The sequence below is a fragment of the Bufo gargarizans genome, chromosome 11 (genome assembly GCF_014858855.1).
Source record: "Bufo gargarizans isolate SCDJY-AF-19 chromosome 11, ASM1485885v1, whole genome shotgun sequence".
In the NCBI taxonomy this organism is placed as follows: Eukaryota; Metazoa; Chordata; class Amphibia; order Anura; family Bufonidae; genus Bufo; species Bufo gargarizans.
The window spans coordinates 24,470,264-24,488,804 of record NC_058090.1 but is presented as its reverse complement, the minus strand read 5'-3'; the positions used below and the strand labels follow the sequence as shown (position 1 = coordinate 24,488,804).

The 18,541-nt window shown below is 49.9% G+C and overlaps 1 protein-coding gene across 1 annotated transcript in view; it reads left to right on the top strand.

Moving 5' to 3' along the window:
• The first annotated feature begins 2,733 nt into the window (after positions 1–2,733).
• NIN (ninein) overlaps positions 2,734–18,541 on the top strand; it is an 88,622-nt gene continuing 72,814 nt past the window's right edge. The window contains exon 1 of the mRNA XM_044272724.1: positions 2,734–2,855. The gene's annotated coding sequence lies outside the window, so the exon portion shown is untranslated. The remainder of the gene's footprint in view (positions 2,856–18,541) is intronic.

Here is an 18,541-nt window from a genome sequence, read left to right as displayed (position 1 = left end):
GAGATGAGCGAATTTCATATTTTGAAATTCGTTCACACTTAGTTTGCTGGTTTAAGGTGAATTGCGTTACCACGGACCGTAAGGCAATTATATGACGGAATCCATAACGGATCCATTATAATAGAAGTCTATGGGCTGCAAAACGGATCCGTCCCGTTTCAGTTATAGCGGGAAGTGACTGATGGCATCAATGATGGGAGGAAGCAGAGCTACAGGATATGTCACAAATATCTAACGGGTCCTTCTGCTTGAACTCCAGCAGCGGACTAGAGTTCCTTGGGCCTGGGACCAGTGGGACTGATACTTGGGGTCCACCCTGTGTCTATGCAGAACATGTCCACATCCACCTCTAATTACATTGTAATCATTATATCATTGTACAGGAGACATATCATCAATAAGAGCAATAGGTTATTTACATAGACCCTATGGGATTGTCTAATGCTGGACTATAATGGAGATGAGGTGGCCGCCAAACACCCTTGTTCCGGGGCTCATGAGTGTGGGTGTCCCTTTCATCATCACCTAATGATTGGGCATCAAATATATAAAGAATTTTCTGCTGCTATTTTTCCTTTACTAAATAAATGATTTGCAGATGTTCAGGAGGTGACCAAGTCTTACACATATCTGGCCTGGACCGTAACCGAATGCAAGTCATATCCACCACTGGTGAGTCATGGAGATATGACCTCCCATCATGCCGCACGGGGCTGACTGTCCCACCTACATTGTCCTCAGGAGTCCCTGCATCTTTTCTGCTGGATGCATTCACATTCATGCTGCGGATGCAGACAAGCCACCCTGCGGGCGAGTACTGGACGGACGTACTAATTAGGACCGCATTGTCTAGTTCAGGGATCAGCAACCTTCGGCACTCCAGCCGTTCAGAAACTACAAATCCCAGAATGCTTCATTGACATCTATGGGAGTTAGAAGAACAGTGAAGCATGTTTGCATGCTGGGAGTTGTAGTTTCACAGCAGCTGGAGTGCCGAAGGTTGCCGATTCCTGGTCTAGTTGGTCTTCATTGTTCACCTGCAGAACTTCATGACCATGTGAAGTCTCAACACTGGAGCCTGGCATGGCTCATATGGCCACCCTGCAACCATGGCATGACTATGCCATGTTGTTGTGCCCAAAGGCAATTTCACACAAGCATATTCAGCGCAGGAAACACGCTACATGTGACAGCAGTATGATTTATAATGCTGTGTGTTCCTGCCCGACCTCGGCTGTACTGAATTGTACTGATGGCTTTCTGTAAAGTACAGTTCAGTACATACACTGTCTGAGAGGAACACACAGCATTATAAATCATTATACCGCTGTGAGTTCATGTGTCCAGCCCAGGAAATACTGCTGTCACACCGACTGCATTTCCTGCACTGAATACACTTGTTTTTGCATCACGGGTGCGGACCCATTCACTTAAATTGGTCCACAATCCGAAAGGCGTGGTGCGGAACGGAGGCACGGATCCCCACGGAAGCACTCCGTAACCTTTGCCTCCGCACTGCAAAAAAATACAACATGTTCTATTTTTTGCGGTGCGGACGGATCATGAAACAATTGAAGTTGTGGTCCCCAATGCACGTAGCGGCCGTGTGCATGAGCCCTATGTCCACATAAGTCGTAAAATGTCGTAAAAATATCTGCACGAGTTACATGCGGATTTTGACTCGGACTTTGCTGAGGATTGGCCACGAATTCGAGCTCTTGCATTGCAAAGGATGAAATCCGATATAGAAATGCACAACACACGGCCATACATTCTGTCCGCATCCATTTTTTTGCGGATCAGATGCGGACCCATTCACTTCAATGGGGCTGCAAAACATGCGGAAAGCACAGCCGTGTGCTGTCCGCATCCGTAAGTCCGTTCCACTGGCCCCACAAAAAAATAGAACATGTCCTATTCTTATCCGTTTTGTGGACAAGGATAGGACATTTATGCAGGGGAAAAAAAACATGGCGGCAGGCACTCGGCTGGTATCCGTGTTTTACAGTCGTGTGCAGGAGGCAGGAGCCCTAAATGACATTCTGTGGAATTAAAATCCAGTATCTGTGCAAATTTTGTGAAATTTCATCCGCTTTGCTGCTACTGCATAAGGCCTCGTGCACACAACCGTTGTGTGTTTTGCGGTCCGCAAAACACGGAAGGCGTCCATGTGCGTTCCGCAATTTGCAGAACGGCACAGACAGCCATTGATATAACTGCCTATTCTTGTTCTTTGCTGACCACGGAATGGAATAACGGATGCGGACAGCACACGGAGTGCGGCCCTATTGAAGTGAATGGGTTTGCATCCAAGCCGCAAAAACTGCGGCTCAGATGCGGACCAAAACAACAGTCGCGTGCATGAGGCCTAATGCGGAGGATTTTCCGCACAAGTTCTAAAGGTTCATCAGTCTGCACGGAGACTGACGTGATTATAGACGTCTCCTCTGATAAAATGCTATGTATATGAATCATTTTATACATTTATGTGGTAGCGCTGCACCGAGATTTTCCCTCACATCTGTACCCGTCCCCACTGTTCACTATATTTTAATATAGGTGTATAATAATAGTAACATAATAAAAAACATCAATATTTGTAAATATTCCATTTGTTACATTGTATGCATTTCCCAGCGCTGTAGTGACCAGTGTCGGCCTCCAGAGGGCGCCTGGTCCATTCTCCGGCCTCTGTGTATATCTGACGCCTGTCCGCGTCACATCCCCTCCCCCTCCCCCTCCTGTACCAAACCATTCAAACCTCTCAGTATCAGAGCAGAGCTCGGGGAGCTGGCATCTCCCTGTGCCCCTCAGCACCCCACAATGAGAGCCCTGCAGACACAGTGACTATTGGGGTAAGTAGCGGGCTGGGGGCTTGTGGCATCCTGTCCTGGTGACCAGGCTCCATGTTCTGGATGGTCACTAGGAGGGCAGACCCGGTGCCTGCTGTGCCCATCTGTCTGGTTGCTGGGATTGTACATGTTTTTTTTTTGGAAGTGAAGTGTTTAATGCAGCGCAGCGGGCACAGAGCCTGCCTGGCAGGGGGCATTGCTGAGCTAACATGCAGAAAAGTGACTGGCACTGAATTGGTTAAGTGTTTCTTGGTGCAAACAGGGCATCGCTGTGCTGCAATACAGAGCGGGTGGCACAGAACTGGTCACAGGCCTTGTGGATAAATGCTTAATAGAGGGCACTAACCTGGTTAAGTGTCCCTTGACTAGTGCCCTGTTTGGTACTGATCTGGTTATACGCTTGTTGACTAGTGCCCTGGATGGTACTGACCTGGTTATGTGCCCCTTGACTAGTGCCCTGGTTGGTACTGACCTGGTTACGTGCCCCTTGACTAGTGTCCTGGATGGTACTGACCTGGTTACGTGCCCCTTGACTAGTGCCCTGTTTGGTACTGACCTGGTTACGTGCCCCTTGACTAGTGCCCTGCATGGTACTGACCTGGTTACGTGCCCCTTGACTAGTGCCCTGGATGGTACTGACCTGGTTACGTGCCCCTTGACTAGTGTCCTGGATGGTACTGACCTGGTTACGTGCCCCTTGACTAGTGCCCTGGATGGTACTGACCTGGTTACGTGCCCCTTGGCTAGTGCCCTGGATGGTACTGACCTGGTTACGTGCCCCTTGGCTAGTGCCCTGGATGGTACTGACCTGGTTAGGTGCCCCTTGATTAGTGCCCTGCATGGTACTGACCTGGTTAGGTGCCCCTTGATTAGTGCCCTGCATGGTACTGACCTGGTTAGGTGCCCCTTGATTAGTGCCCTGCATGGTACTGACCTGGTTAGGTGCCCCTTGATTAGTGCCCTGCATGGTACTGACCTGGTTAGGTGCCCCTTGATTAGTGCCCTGCATGGTACTGACCTGGTTAGGTGCCCCTTGATTAGTGCCCTGCATGGTACTGACCTGGTTAGGTGCCCCTTGATTAGTGCCCTGCATGGTACTGACCTGGTTAGGTGCCCCTTGATTAGTGCCCTGCATGGTACTGACCTGGTTAGGTGCCCCTTGATTAGTGCCCTGGATGGTACTGACCTGGTTACTTGCCCCTTGGCTAGTGCCCTGGATGGTACTGACCTGGTTACTTGCCCCTTGGCTAGTGCCCTGGATGGTACTGACCTGGTTACGTGCCCCTTGGCTAGTGCCCTGGATGGTACTGACCTGGTTACGTGCCCCTTGATTAGTGCCCTGCATGGTACTGACCTGGTTAGGTGCCCCTTGATTAGTGCCCTGCATGGTACTGACCTGGTTAGGTGCCCCTTGATTAGTGCCCTGCATGGTACTGACCTGGTTAGGTGCCCCTTGATTAGTGCCCTGGATGGTACTGACCTGGTTACTTGCCCCTTGGCTAGTGCCCTGGATGGTACTGACCTGGTTACTTGCCCCTTGGCTAGTGCCCTGGATGGTACTGACCTGGTTACTTGCCCCTTGGCTAGTGCCCTGGATGGTACTGACCTGGTTACTTGCCCCTTGGCTAGTGCCCTGGATGGTACTGACCTGGTTACTTGCCCCTTGGCTAGTGCCCTGGATGGTACTGACCTGGTTACTTGCCCCTTGGCTAGTGCCCTGGATGGTACTGACCTGGTTACTTGCCCGTTGGTACTGATCTGGTTATGCGCTCGTTGACTAGTGCCCTGGATGGTACTGACCTGGTTACTTGCCCCTTGGCTAGTGCCCTGGATGGTACTGACCTGGTTACTTGCCCCTTGACTAGTGCCCTGGATGGTACTGACCTGGTTACTTGCCCGTTGGTACTGAACTGGTTAAATGCTTCACACAGGGCACTGATGTGGTTCTTGCACCTGGTATTTAATTGGGGGGGTCAGGATTTTTGGGTTTTGCATGTTGTGACATGTGGTCACAGGCTCCGCCCCCTGCTAATGAGGCTGAACTCTTAATTACACCTGGGGGTCTTTGCAATCAGCGCTGACCAGGGCCCGGTGATTGCGCGGCCGGAGCCTCCGCTCAGTGGTTGCAGCTGTTCACCCTTCTTGTTTGTCTATCTCTGTCTGAGAAAGCTGGGTGACAACAAATAACCAGGCAACTGTATCGTTCAGGAGACTGGGAAAGCTGGGTGACAACAAATGGGTGACGCAGCTTTCCGTGAAGTCTCAGGGGTAGGTATATGGGGAGTGAGCGCGCACAGCTGAGACCAGAGGTGACGGCAGCCACTGATTGCCACCCAGCTTTTCCAGGAACAGATAGAACAATGAAATGTCAGATTTTTATTTTGCAGTGAATACCTGCTTGTGTCCTGGGTGCGGGACGGCTCGGGGCGGCTGGCGGTCTGAACACGCCCCTGCAGGCTGTCATGTGCCGGCTCTCTGCCCGGGGGGAAACAGCCGTCACCAGGCAGGAGGTGTCTCGTTGCCCGGGCTTGTGGATGATGAGATTCCTTGCTCAGACCTCCGCTATTTTCAGCACACTGTGAGGCCTCGTGCACACGGCCGCAGTTTCAGCCCACATCCAATCTGCGTTTTTTACGGATTGGGCGCTGACCCATTCATCTCAATGCAAAAAAATAGGACATTTCCCATTCCCCGCTTTGCAGACAAGGATAGGACGTTTCTGCAGGAGAAGAAAAAAAAATGTCGCCATGCACCCGGCCGGTATCTGTGTTCTGCGGCTCCGCATTTTGCGGATTGCACAATGCTTTTTACAGCTGTGTGAATGAGCCCTGAACCAGGTTGCAAAATTACAACTCCCAGGATGCCCTGATGGTCATGGGCTTCTGGGGCATGCTGGGATTTGTAGTTTTGAGAGTCACAGGTTGGACACCGCTGATCTTCCACCCAGCATCAGGCGTGAGATCTGTGTCACCTACAGAGGATGCTGCCTGTTGCTAAGCAACATCCCAAACTTCTCATCGGACAACCCCTTTAACATCCCCCATAGCAGCTGTCGCTGATGGCAAAATCAGCTGGTTACTGGCGGTCTCGGGGGCAGATCGCTGCGGCGCCACAGCTATCCTCGGCATTACAACTCTGCGCCGTTCACTTTAGTGCTTATAGAGTTCCATGCGACCCCCTTTTAAATAGTGTGTTTCCCTTTAATGCCGGTGCGTTGCCGCTGATCTCTGTGGATCGGTGAAGGACGCCCTTTGACACGCTTCGTGCCGCTCCTCTATATTCGGGTTACCTGCAGCAGAGACAGTCCGCTGAGCCCCTGACAACGGCTTTAGTGCCTGTAATTAAGCCCTGTGCTCCTCGGGCGGGGCGTGTAATGTTTGTGTTGCCGCTCTCGGCCTTGTTGTGGTTCTCCGGAGCATCGCTCCGTTGCTAGGGGAGCCGCTGCATGACTTTGTCTCTCTAGGGAGTGACTGTGGCCCCGATTATCCTCTCCAGGGGCCTGTATCCAACACGGTTCATGCTGCGCTGCCATGGGCACGGCGGTCGCCACCCTCGCTTGTCTGTACTGCGGGAACGGGGCAGATTTCAGGCCTGTGATGTTTGTGTCCAAGGGCTTCTGTTCTGTGGAAAGATGGGTGACAAAGTATGGCTGACCCCGTAAGGGCTAGTTCACACACAGTATTGGGGCTCAATCACACGAACGGGTGCTGCCCGTTGCTGTATTGCGGACTGCACTCACTTCAATGGGTCCGCAAATCCGGAGATGCGGAATGGAACCCTACGGAGTGCTTCCTGGGGTTCCGTTCCGTGCCTCCGCACCGCAAAAAAATAGAACATGTTCTATCTTTTTGCGGAACGGAGGGATCACGGACCCATTCAAGTGAATGGGTCCACGATCCCCATGCGGCTGGGCCGCGGTCGGTGCCCATGCATTGAGGACCGCAATTTGTGTTCCACAGCACGGGCACAGGCTTCACACGGTCATGTGAACGAGCCCTTGGTCTTGGCACAAAAAAAAAGCCTCCTAAATCGCCCAATTTTTTTTTTTAAGGCCCCTTTCACACGAGCAAGTTTTCCGCGCGGGTGCAATGCGTGACGTGAACTCCTAGCACCCGCACTGAATCCTGACGCATTCATTTCAATAGGTCTGTGTACATGAGCGTGAAAATCGCAGCATGTTCTATATTCTGCGTTTTTCACGCAGCCCTGGCCCCATAGAAGTAAATGAGGCTTCAGTGAAAAACGCATTGCATCCGCAAGCAAGTGCGGATGTAGTGCGTTTTTTCACTGATGGTTGCTAGATGTTGTTAGTAAACCTTTATTTATTTATTTTTTAGCACAGACGTGAAAAACGCATTGCACTCGCGCGAAAAAAAACTGAACAACTTAACATAATCGCAGACAAAACTGACTGAAAGAGAAAGTGCCTGTTGCCCCTAGCAACCAATCACAGAGCAGCTTTCATCTCTTGTTGTGCTCCTGAGAAATGAAAGCTGCGCTGTGATTGGTTGCTATGGGCCACAGAGCATTTCAGAGCTCGGCTCCTGTGTGTAAATGGGGCCTACAAGGGCCATCAGCTTTTCCAGAGTTCAAAATGTGAACAGGTTCTTATCGCATCTAATATGGTTTTCAGCAGTGGGGGAAAGCTTGTGTCAACCCTTCCCAGGAGGTGTAATGGCGGCCATTTTGGTTGTTAATTATCCATGTCTTCATTGAACAAATATAAGACACTTTTTTTAATAGTACTTTATTTTTATTAATTTTTTCAGTTTAACCCTTTAAGGAATCTATAAGCATAATTACGTTGCCATGTATGACCCGACTACGCGTTGTAGTCTGCGACATGCCTCCCATTTTTTGTAAAGGACTGTTGACAAGGAGGCTGAGCTTGTGTGAATTTATGGTCTAATAAAGGGTTAATTGGTTGACCGGACTGCGGCGGGTCAGGATATTAGACTGTAACCTCTGCTGGGGGCCGGATAATGGTAGCGATTGTTCCGTGCGGCGTAATATACCGGCGCTTTATAACTAACGGGATTGCGGTAAGCCAATTTGGAGACCATAATAAAGTCTGGGGCTGGCGAGATGGCTCGCCCCCCCCCCCCCAACCGGCTTAACCTGGGTGACTTCATATGGGCTCTTGAAAAAGGCAGACGTGAGTTACAGATTACGCGGCACGAGTCTCCGCGCGCTGGATTACCGGATGTTCTGAATTGTTGGATTTATTTTTTATTTTTGTGGTGTTCATCCGAGGCGATCTCAAGTTGTCAGATTTATGAAAAACTGTCTGGACGCAGCAATAAGTCCTGCATTTTTCTAATATTTGTTTCATTTCTTCACCGTTTTCATGCTCTTTGCTTGCTGTCAGTGAATGAACACATTACTGTTTACATCCAGAGGTTCACAAAACATTATGCACCTCGGCCTGGTCACAGCTGAGAGTTTGCTACACAGGCCGGGGAGGAGCTGCGGAGGTAGCGCTGTTGTCCAGTAGTCGGTGGGGAGCTCGGTTACAGATCATACATTAGGGCTCCTCCGCTCGTGCTGCACTGGTACATAGTAGCAAACACTCTTCACACGAGAGAGATGAGCTGTGAGGTGCTATCCTCACAAAGTATTGTCTAGACTGCATAATATTGTGCCAAATCTTCAGCTGTGAGAATTATTTAGCATGTGTGGGTTGTCGTCCTTTTATGGAAATGTTTCCACTCACCGACAGCAAGCAGACGTCTTGAAAATGGTTGAGTTAAACCCCGGAGAATGTTAGAAAGTTGCAGAAGATTGTCTAGACTTGATGCGATTGCGCCAAACCTTCAGCTGAGAGAATTGTGTAGTCTGTACGAATGTTTCCACTTGCTAAAAGCAAGCAGGTGTCTTGCAAACTGCGGGGCGGGGGCAGGATTCCTGGATTATTTCTAATGGCCACAGTGTCTGTAAACCTGAGAGCAGCGGCAGTCACATGGCGCCGCCTATCATGTATACATATGGATCATCTCACTAGTGACACCGCCTGTTGGTGGCTGCATCTCCACTGCCGCTGTTGTCTGCCCGTTCTGTGACTGACGCGTTCTGGGGTCACACTATAGCACTGCATTCACACGTGGTTTATGGTGCAGATTTTTTGGAACTAGAGCCAGAAGTTACGTTTGGGGGAGTTCGGATCTTGTGCCACAAAACTAACTTTAGCAGCATTAGAAAAGCATGGCCACATGTGGTATTGCATTCACTTCAGTGGAGCTGAGCTTCAGTACTGGACGCACGGACTGGTATGGTGGTGCAGGACACATGAGCTGTCTGGACAGAAGAGGGTAATGCACGTATTTTTTATTTTTTTTGCATAATACCAGTGCTAGACAGTGACGGGTACCGCCATACCGCTGCTTGGTGTTCTCTCTTGTGACTGGATTGGCTGGTTCATCTGGGATATAGACGGCGGTATGCGTCAGTGGTATTAATACATTTCATTGGGCTGTGAGCAGGGCCGTCTTTAATATTGATTGGACTCTGGGCAAGAATTTACTTGGGCCCCCTGGATCCCGCCTTATCGCACTCTCGCAGGCAATCACGCCCTCCACCACAACACACACAAAAACAAACAAACAAGTAATATATATATATATAATATAGCTTACAGCAAATGACTGTGAATACTTCCAGTTCTGAAGACTCTAGCAGCTCAGGATCAGTGCTCTGGGCTGGAAGTGGGCACCGCTCCGCAGTTCAGGAAGGAGACCGGGGCTCGGCTCACCCTAGTGTTGTATAGCACCCCACAGTATGCAGTATAGCACCCTATAGTATACAGCAGCCCACAGTATGCAGTATAGCACCCTATAGTATATAGCACCCCACAGTATGCAGTATAGCACCCCACAGTATATAGCGCCCTGTAGTATACAGCACCCCACAGTATGCAGTATAGCACCCTATAGTATACAGGACCCCCCACAGTATGCAGTATAGCACCCTGTAGTATACAGCACCCCCCACAGTATACAGTAGCTTACAGTATATTAGTATAACAGCCCCTGTCACCTTTTCCTGATGTAATATTCACAAAAAAAGCTCCACAATTCTGGCAAACTTCTCCTGCAGCAACACTCCTGGTAGAGAAAGAGGACCTTTGATTACCTCATAGTCATGTGACCAGTAATATCGCTATGTTACTGGTCACATGGTGATGTCATCAAAGGTCCTTTCTCCTAAAAGAATCACAGCTCTCGCTCTCTCACAGTTTGCTGCCCGCAGGCAGACAGACATGGCAGCACCCCCCCTTTGAAGCTGACAGCCTGACACCCGGGGCGGACCGCCCCCCCGGCATGTCACTTTGTCATTGAATCTGTGGGCAGTGGCCAGCGGGGCTCAAGAGGAAGCTGCCCCTTTTGCCCTCTGCCAAAGACGGCCCTGGCTGTGAGAGCGCCATTCACACCGCTGCAGATCCTATACGTGTCCATTGAACCATTGATTGCACAGCTGACCTTACAGCGACTATGCTGCATCCTCTACAGATGTAGGACTACTTAAACGGATTGTCCCATGACGAATTAAAAAAATGAAAATCGGACATCACATAGGAGATGGCAATCTCTTTCTAACAAAGCTAGAACCAGCCCTGGACCTCACGTGGATCCACAGATCTCCCCATTCATTGCTCTGCTAGATTCAAGCTGACAGCTCAAGGCCTGTGTCCCTTCTGCTGCAGCTTAAGGCCTCGTGCACACGACCGTATGTATTTTGCTGTTCGCAAAAAACGGATCCGCAAAAAATACGGATGATGTCTGTGTGCATTCCGTATTTTGCGTAACTGAACAGCTGGCCCCTAATAGAACAGTCCGATCCTTGTCCGTAATGCGGACAATAATACAGACATACGGAAACTGAATGCACACGGAGTAACTTCCATTTTTGGACCCCTTGAAATGGATGGTTCCGTATATGGTCCGCAAAAAAACGGAACGGACACGGAAAGAAAATACGTTTGTGTGCATGAGGCCTAAGAGGTGTGTCCTTTTTGCTGCAGCTCTCCTGATCACCCCAGCTACGTGCTCAGCCCACCCCCACCGCGCCGTCCTTGTCTGGTGACTCTTTCTGGTATTGCAGTAGGATGTTTCCACAATGGACATTTATTGCTTTCCATAGGATCGGTGATAAATGGCTCATCACAGGGGGCCCCAGCACTAGGGCTCCTATTGAAGACTGAAATGGGGGTCCCAAGCAGTACTTCTATGAGTAGAGATTAGAACGAAGCAGTGGTCGTGCTTGGAGACGAAACAGCGGATAACTCTACTCTGCCGTCTCCATCATGTTGCAGAGCGTGTGTGACCACCGCTTCATTCAAACCGCTCCTCACTGTGGTCGTGCAGTGAGGAGGGACACTCCCCCCATTCTAGTGATCAGTGGGGGTTCCAATAATCACTTATCACCTAAATGGCTGCAATACCAGACACCGACACTAGATAAGAGTGGCGCTGTATCTGGAAGAATTAAAATAATCCTGGACAACCCCTTTAAGACAACCCACCATGATATTACCTGGTAATCGGGAACGTATCCGCGATCTGCCATCTCCCCGGAGCGATCTGCTTATTGTTCCATGTGACAATATTTTCCTTTTATTGACACTTTTTATCCATTCGGTAATTAGATATTTTTGTTGCGTCCCTCGAAGCTCTTAAATCTGACTAATTGCTGCGGCGGACGCCTCCCGTCTCTGCGCGGTTTGCAATTATTGGCTATAAATATTCAGTTGATGATTATTTAGACTTTTTTTTTTTTTTTTGATCCGCCATTCATATTCTTCAGGGTTTTAAATATTCACGAGATGGCGGTATAATTCGCCGCTATTAGCATCTGTTTGTTTTGCTGTTTGGGCCTCGGCTGCCGAGGGGGTAAATCGCTTGCAATGCTTCCATTTGTAGGGAAAACGCTTCGGATAATTTAGCTTTAAACGTAGACGGTAATTTGGTCCTTACAGCCATTGTTAGGGGCGGGGATCTGTAATAAGCTGAATATTTGTGTGGGGGCAGGGCATTGTCAGTATCACCCCTCTGTCCTGATAACAGGGCTGCAGTTTGTGCTCCAGAGCTGCTCTTCTGCAGAATACTCCTCTGTCCTGATAACAAATCGCAGGGCTGCAGTTTGTGCTCCAGAGCTGCTCTTCTGCAGAATACTCCTTTGTCCTGATAACAAATCGCAGGGCTGCAGTTTGTGCTCCAGAGCTGCTCTTCTGCAGAATACCCCTCTGTCCTGATAACAAATCGCAGGGCTGCAGTTTGTGCTCCAGAGCTGCTCTTCTGCAGAATACTCCTCTGTCCTGATAACAAATCGCAGGGCTGCAGTTTGTGCTCCAGAGCTGCTCTTCTGCAGAATACCCCTCTGTCCTGATAACAAATCGCAGGGCTGCAGTTTGTGCTCCAGAGCTGCTCTTCTGCAGAATACCCCTCTGTCCTGATAACAAATCGCAGGGCTGCAGTTTGTGCTCCAGAGCTGCTCTTCTGCAGAATACCCCTCTGTCCTGATAACAAATCGCAGGGCTGCAGTTTGTGCTCCAGAGCTGCTCTTCTGCAGAATTAGCACCATGGTCATCCAGCTTGCTTCAAAAATGTTCACACAGGCGCGGTTTTGTCTTTTGCTTCCCCTCATGCATGTAGACCAGGGGTCGGCAACCTCCAGCTGTGGTGAAACTACAACTCCCAGCATGCTCCATTCACTTCCATGGGAATTCCAAAAACAGCCAACCAAGTTTGCATGCTAGGAGTCTTCGTTTCACCACAGCTGGAGTGCAAGGGGTTAGGTAGATCGGCCGAACCCGCCAACTGCAGGGGGGCCAGACGGCGATCTATGGGGCCCTAAAGATCAGGCTGATGGCTTTCAGCAGGCCTAATCTTTTTGTTTTCAGTGGATAAGGTGCTGGCAGAGGTGTCTGTCTGCAGCCCGCTCCCATCTTGGCCGAGTGTGCATGTGTATAGGTGTCTCTAAGGGTAAGGCCAGGTGTCTCTACTATACGGAGCCATATGGCGGTTTTTTCATGGCGTGTCCCATGGGATGCTGAGATGTTGTACTCGGAAGCTTTGTTTGGTTCACATATTATATATGGCGGCACACTAAGGGACTACGACTCTACAGCAGGGGCCTCCGCTCTGTATACCGCCCCCTATGCCATGACTTTGTCCTGTCGATGAGCCCCTTTACACCTTAGTCTCCTGTATGTTCCCCCCGATCTCCATGACTGCAAGGGGCCAATCCCACTGAATGTCAATGTCCACACGACAGCCCCCATAGCCAGAAATGTGCCCACCCCCCTCACTGTTGTGTTTATTAAAGGGGTTCTCTGGGATCAAACATGGCTAGCCTTCACTGTTGTATGATCTGCCAGGGCCCGACCTCCAGCACCAGGAAGGGGCCACTGTGCTCATATAGTTTACACAGGAGCAGCCAGAGTTGCAGTACCAGACGCAGCCACCAGTCTGAGGACCCCTTTAAACTATAATCAAAAGCTGGTCTCCACCATGTAGGGGCGTTCTACCAACTGGGACCCCGACCAGTGCCCTAAAGGAGCGATTGATATCAGCGGGAGTTAGGAAACCTAGGATACTGGTGGAGACAGGAGAGGGTCCTGCGGTGGGAGTCCCCCTTTAAATAGTACTGGCTGATGGCTGTAGCATTAAAGGGCCGGTCACATGCGCAGTTTAGTCACCAGCACAAAGCCTGCAGCTGACGAAGCCCCTGAGATTACCGCCAGGTTTCCAGTGACCTGGATACGCCTGTAGTTGGCAGGAAGCCCCCCCGTACCAGCCGATGTGAGCAGCAGCCCCCCGTAATGCCTTCATTTCTATTCCGCTCGTGTCCGCCATTGCTGAACCCTCCTGTTGGTTTCTAATTTCTGCAAATGCCATTTATGCAAAGAAAATTGCTGTCTCCATAAATGTTTGATGCTGCAGGGCTTGTTTGTGCTCGTAGCGCGGGGCGCTTGTTGTCATGTGCCTCTAATTGATGTGGAGCGTAAAATTTGGCAATATGCACGGAAGAGTCGCCTTTGGGGGGGAGGGGGGCAATGGCGGAGTGTTGGGTTCAGTGCGACGTCTAATGGCCGATAATCGGGAAGAGCGATCGGACCGGTAATCCAGAAAATGCTATGATATGGGGGATGTCTGCTCCAGAATGGCACAGGAGATCTGTACAGTGGGTGCAGCTTTGGATGTGACTGGAGTAGAAGGAACAGTCAGAATGGTGCATGGAGAGAAGGGATAAGGTGGAAACTTTCTCACAGTTCCTCTTATTTATGGCTCGGGACCTTTCTGTTCCTACGACCAAGTCACAGGATTTCACATGCACCTTCCCCGTCTCGCCCCGGGGCGGAGGAAACAACGAGGGTGTTGTGTGCGGCTCATAAACCTTCGCTTCAGTGTTCCTGATTAAGGCCTCGTGCACACAGCCGTAGTTCTGGTCCGCATCCGAGCTGCAGATTTTGCGGCTCGGGTGCGGACCTATTCACTTCAATAGAGCCGCAAAAGATGCGAACGGCACTCCGTGTGCTGCCCGCATCTGTGGCTCTGTTCCGTGGCCCCGCAAAAAATATATTAACCTGTCCTATTCTTGTCCGTTTTGCGGACAAGAATAGGCATTTCTACAATGGGCCACCCATTCCGTTCCGCAAATTGTAGAAGGCACACGGACGGCTTTTGTTTTTTGCAGATCTGCAGTTTGTGGACCGCAAAAAAAACCTGAACAGTTGTGTGCATGAGGCCTAAGGCTACATGCACACGGCCGTTGTTTTGGTCCTCATCCGAGCCGCAGTTTTGGTGGATCGAATGCGTGCCCATTCACTTCAATGGGGCCGCAAAAGATGCGGACAGCACTTCACGTGCTGCCCACATCTGTTGCTCCGTTCCGTGGACCGCAAAAAAAAATAACGTCCTATTCTTGTCCGCGCTTTGCAGACAAGAATAGGCAGTTATAATAAAGGCTGTCTGTGCCGTTCCGCAAATTACGGAATGCGCACGGACGCCTCCATGTTTTGCCGATCCGCAATTTGGGGACCGCAAAACACACAACGGTCGTGTGCATATAGCCTAAAAGACATCTGTGTGTCTGAGGCTTTTTATGATAGACTTTGTTTCGATTCCTCACTGTTTTTGCAATCTCTGCTTGCTGTCAGTGAATGAGACATTCTTCTTCACCTCTACAGACAGACCTCATCATATCCGGGTCACACAGGAGCATCAGGAAGTTCTGATAGTCTTGGGCCTTGGTCATCCCGGTGGCATTGTTGGATTGGGTCGGGCTTCATGTGCCCCTATGTTATTGCATATAGCCACGTGTAGCTTGCAGGAGAGAACTATATTATAGTGCCTGCTGATTGGTTGGCGGAGTTCTTGTTAGCACTGGGGGGGTGACTTGGTGGCCCTAGTGTGGGTGCGTTATTGGTATTCCTAGGTCTGTGGCCCCTATAGACGGGTGATTATATACTAGTAAAGGTGTTTTTCAAGAATTATTAAACATGGCTGCTTTCTTTTGAGAACAGTGCCTCCCCCATGCACAGGATGCACTTGGTATTGCGGCTCAATTCTATTGAAGTGAATGAGGCTGATCTATAAACCGCACTAAAGCTATGGACAGGAATGGCGGAAACCACACATTTTTCTAATCCTATACAGCCTGTAAATTTACCACCCCCCCCCCCCAAGAAATGGGGGACACCATCCTCCCCTGTTTAGTGTAAATCCTTCATGGATGGGGGCGACGTTTTCGGTAAATATTCCTGCTTTGTTTGGCATTTGGTTACTAATTATTACATTAAGCCTCCGCCAATGGCCGGGACAGAAGAATGAACTGGTTACTTTGTATCTGCCGGTGACAATGACGTTAGACAAAGAGGCGGCTATTTCAGGACAATGACTTAATCGTGATCGCTAATTACATTGTGCGCGCTGGCGGGCACTCAAGTCTCGCTGGCACAGGGCTGCGTCGTGTAACCATAGGGGGAGCGAGTGAGGAACCGCTGATCATCTTTACTGGCGTTGATCGCGTTAACCCTTGAAATGCCATCCACCTGACCCTTTTAAAGGGGCATAAAACCTCACAAAGATGAGAAAAACTATCCTGTTATTAAAAAATGGACGCCGCCGAAGAAAATTATGACCTAGGGAAGAAGGCATCGGTGTGGCCACCTCCACATATCTTCTGTAAGATCCCCAGTATGTGCCAGTCCTTGTGCTCCTCTTCTGTCAAGTCTGTAGCAAAAAAACATTCTATTCTGCAGTTCCTTGTGTCTAGGAAAGCTGGGTGGATCCATACGACTGTCATGCCCGCTCCTACATAGGTTGTAACCCGGCTTTCCTGATGATGGAAAGGCACGTACTCCTAGCTTTGCAGTGATAACTGGGTGGCAGGGATGTATCGCTGCAATAGGCCTCATGCACACGACTGTGCCGTTTTTTGCCGTCCGCTAACCGCGGATCTGCAAAAAACGGAAACCGCCTGTGTGTCTTCCGCAATTTGCGGAAGAGAACGGGCGGCCCATTGTAGAAATGCCTATTCTTGTCTGCAAAACGGACAAGAATAGGACATGTTATATATATTTTTTTTTTTGCGGGGCCACGGAACGGTGCAACGGGTGCGGACATCACACGGAGTGCTGTCCGCATCTTTTGCGGCCCCATTGAAGTAAATGGGTGCGCACCCAAGCGGCTCAGATGCGGACCACAAAAACGGTTGTGTGCATGAGGCCATAGGAAGCAAATGTGCTACTCAGGAGTCTTGAGAAGCAGAGCGGTGGTCCGCACGAACGCAGTTTATCACTTGAAGGCTCATCCACATGACCGTAGCTGATTTTGTGGTCCACAAATCGTGGATCTGCAAAACACAGATACAGTCCTATCCTTGTCCGTAAAACGGACATGTATAGGACACGCTCTATTTTCTTGCTGGTGCAGCAGAACGTACATACGGATGCGCACAGTCTATTGTCTGCATCTTTTTACGGCCCTGTTGAAGTGAATGGGTCCGCCTCCGATCGGCAGAAATTGCGGATCAGATCCGGACAAAAAACACGGTCATGTGTCAGATTAGCAGTAGGGCTCATGCACAAGCGAGTTTTCTGTCTGGATGTGATCCGTTTCACTGCGTCTGTGCACGCGAGCATTGTTTATCAAAAATCGCAGCGTGTTCTATATTGTGCGTTTTTCATGCAGCCCTGGCCCCCTTAGAAATGAATGGGGCATGCGTGAAAAAACGGAAGGCATTCGGATACAGTGCATTTTTCACTAATGGTTGCTAGGACATGCTGAGTGTTACTGTTACGTGCGTGAAAAATTGATGCAAAAACAGATTCAATCCGTCCGAAAAATTGGAAACGCTGAACGTGCAAAACTGATTCAACGTGCATGCAAAACCACTGGTTTCCACTGGACGGACCCTGACACATTCCATGTCGCTCATGTGAAAGAGGCCTAAGAAAGGGGACCTCCGGACTGGTGCGTCCACTGCAGAAGAAGATCCGCACCGTATCTGCTGGAATTCCACAGTGATTTCAACCTCTGCATTGCGAATAAAACACTATCTCAAGAATCGTGCCCCCCCCCTCCCCCCCCCCCCCCAAAGAGAAGAAGAGTACATCATGCATGCGTGGCGTGCTCGCTAGTCACTTGTATGGGAGTTCAGAAAAGAGCTGAGCGAGCGTGCTTGGCTATTTCCGGAACTCCCATAGAAATAAATGAGGTTGCACCGAGCAAGTGCAACCACCTCTCCATTCACCTCCTATGGGAGTTCTGGAAATAGTTGAGCTGGTGCACAGCTGTTTTCAGCACTCCCGTAGAAGTAAATGGACGGCGGCCGCGTTTGCGTGGTGCACCCTTGTTCACTTTGGGGACAGGTGTTGGTCACACCCCTTTTGGTGGCATATCCTAGCGATACGCCACTAGTGTGTGAGATGAGCCAACCCCTTTAACAAATTCACACACTGGAGAAAATGTCAGCACCAGAATCCGCACAGAACGACCCGCGGTGCAGATTTGAAATTCACTGCATTTCCAATTATGCTGCGGGTTTCACCCTTTGAGATGCAGGAGGGTAAATCTGCTGCAAACCGCACCATTTGCTGCTGTGGAATTATTACCGGCAGATACGCTGCTGGTTTTCCACTCTCAAGAATCTGCAGAGAGAGGACCCATCCCATGTGGACGCACCCGAAGTATTCACGCCTGGCAGAAACGTGCGCAACTGTTACATTCCCGTGACTTGGGATTGCAAAAAATCCATGCACTTGATGCAGAAACAACTCCATCCAGATGAACAGAACTGCTTTGCAGCTGCAACATTTTCTGCGACAAATCCGCCGCGTGTAAATTCACCCTCAAGAATAACATTGTGCAACCATCCCAAGAGATCAGGCGTTCCTGTAAGAAAATATTGCAGATGCCCAATATTACCATGACTGGGGCCCCTATAGTGGCCGAGTAGTGGGTCTGTCACTGTGTCCACCCCTCCTCGGCCTCCTACGTTTCGTCTGGGGCCCGTGTTTCACAGCCAGCCCAGGTTGCTAAGCAGGATTGAGTGCAGATTATCAGATATTTTAAGATTAGGATTTTCCTGATGACAAATAGGCGGTTAAAGATTATATAGGTCAGTCCGCTCTGTCCAGGTGATTTACAGAAGACCGGATTTACGTGTGATTGTTCACGTGTACATTGTAC